Source organism: Nansenia antarctica (genome assembly GCF_963989245.1).
Source record: "Nansenia antarctica genome assembly, contig: SCAFFOLD_352, whole genome shotgun sequence".
NCBI classification, from domain to species: domain Eukaryota; kingdom Metazoa; phylum Chordata; class Actinopteri; order Argentiniformes; family Microstomatidae; genus Nansenia; species Nansenia antarctica.
In genome coordinates, this window is record NW_027662527.1 from 10,001 (window position 1) to 12,500 (window position 2,500).

A 2,500-nucleotide genomic window follows, 5' to 3' on the forward strand; every position below is an offset into this window, starting at 1 on the left:
GGTGGCTGTTGTGTCTGGTGGTAAAAACCGTGGGTTCCTCCTCAGTCTAAACAGTTGTCCAAGGATGTCGGAATCAAGGTAGTTCACTACCACCATCAAGGAGAAGGCTGTGAAAAAGTCTCACAACGTTTGAAACTAGCCATTTCCACTGTTAGGACCTTGATCCAAAGCGACTTACAACAACAAATACGTTTTGTCTAAAGTAAGTGAGTTATCTGCCCATCATTAACCCATCTTTTTAATAACCCATCTTTTTAATATTGCCTTTAAATGAATAAATAATTAAATTATGATAATATAATGATTAAAGCACTTTGAGCTGCAACATTTGCAGGAAAAGCGCTATACAAATAAAAGTTGTTATTATTATTATTATTATTATTATTATTATTATTATTATTATTATCAGTCATCATAAGATCAAGAATCTATGCTAGGACCAGGGGCCGTTGGTAGTCACAGAGCTAAAAAAAGAATTACTTTTTTAAAATTGTGTTTTATTTGATTGTGACTTACAGTAAATGATACTGAATTCATAATTCTAATAATTAATTTTAATTTAATTTAAATGTTGTCATTTAGCAGATATAATAATAATACTGATACAGATATAATACAGATATAATAATAATAATAATAATAATGTGACAGGGTCTGGTGGAAAAGGCTACAAGTAGGGGGAGGTCATTTTTGTTCAGTTTTTTGACAGATTATGAAAGGGCAGATTGTTCGCTTTCAAATGACAAACAATGACACATGAAGTGTCATACATTGAAATCTGAGAAAAAATATGTTGCATGTTTGAGTGTTGGTACACCTCAAATCAACTAACAGGGTGGCGCTTGGTGGTGTAACAGGTAAAGCGTTGAACACCTAAACGCAGGGTTCCCGGGTTCGATTCCGGCCGTGGACATATCCTGCATGTCTTCCCTTCTCTCTCTCTCTCTCTCACCCATCCTTCCTGTCATAATCTCTACTGTACCTGTCAATAAAAAGAAAATATGAGTGGGACTGCCCCACTCAGTAAAAAATAACACACAAAAAATAAATAAAAATCAATTAACAAAGAAAATGCCGTTCACACGTTTCACAGGCAGGTAATGGGGTGGGAACAGGATCTGCTGAGCTCGGTCCAGAGACCCTCTGACCTCAGCTGAACCCTCAGTGTCGTCTAAACATCATGACCCCATCCCTTCAGTCAGAACACTTACAGTAAGTGGTTGATGTAATGTGGTTTTAATGAAGGTACAATTAGATTTGGGGTAAACGGATGGCCCTGCTCTGCGGTGTCGCTCCCCGCTTGAATTAAACATCATTAAAACACAAATAATATACAGAATTAAACATCATTAAAATACAAATAATATACAGAGCAGGAAGCACGTAAACCTCTGACACCCCTGGGGAATGACAGCAATACTGAATAAAACAAGACATTACACAGACGTTACCACAACGTGTGTGTATGTGTGTGTGTGTGCGTGTGTGTGTGTGTGTGTGTGTGTGTGTGTGTGCATGTGTATGTGTATGTAAGCACATATGCGTGTGTGTGTGTGTGTGTGTGTGTGTACGTAAGCACATATATGAGTGTGTGTGTGTGTGTGTGTGTGCGTGTGTATGTGAGCACACATGCGTGTGTGTGTGTGTGTGTGTGTGTACGTAAGCACATATACGAGTGTGTGTGTGTGTGTGTGTGTCCTATCCTGCGAGTGGAAGCTGGGGTGGCGGAGGGACGCTTAGACTAACGACCACCATCTAAGCACTCGCTCCTATTGGCTGTCGCATGGACATGTGACATGATCTGCATGGCTCCTATTGGCTGGCCCAGTGACATGACCAGCTGCATCCTCCTGGCATGCCTGACTGAACCTACGTGATACTTCAATTCATCTATCCATCCATCCATCCATCCATCCATCCATCCATCCATCCATCCATCTGTCCATCCATCCATATGGACTGTGTCTATGGTCCCTGTCGCCTGGGGAGAACCTCTCACAGTAGAAATATAAGAGAGAGAAGTTCACTTTCTCTCTCTGCCTCTCCGTCTCTCTCTCTCTGTCTCTCCATCTCTCTCTCTGCCTCTCCATCTCTCTCTCTCTCTCTCTGCCTCTCCATCCTCTCTCTCTCTGTCTCTCCATCTCTCTCTCTGCCTCTCCATCTCTCTCTCTGCCTCTCCATCTCTCTCTCTCTCTGCCTCTCCATCTCTCTCTCTCTCTGCCTCTCCATCTCTCTCTCTCTCTCTCTCTCTCTGCCTCTCCATCTCTCTCTCTCTCTGCCTCTCCATCTCTCTCTCTCTCTGCCTCTCCATCTCTCTCTTTCTCTGCCTCTCCATCTCTCTCTTCCTCTTCTCCTTCTGTTTCTCTCTCTGCCTCCCCATCTTTCTCTCCCTCTTCTCTGCTACTTCAGTTTCTCCCTCTTCCTCCCTCTCCATCTCTCCCCTCCCCTTCCTCATTCTCCCTCTCTCTCTCCTCCCTCCCTTCCCCCTCTCTCTCTCTCT

At 42.8% G+C, this 2,500-nt stretch overlaps 1 protein-coding gene across 1 annotated transcript in view; it reads right to left on the reverse strand.

Annotated features, from left to right (window-relative positions):
- Nucleotides 1-2,500, reverse strand: part of LOC308175574 (E3 ubiquitin-protein ligase Jade-2-like) — a gene marked incomplete at both ends in the record, with an annotated part of 29,602 nt that overhangs the window by 1,590 nt on the left and 25,512 nt on the right.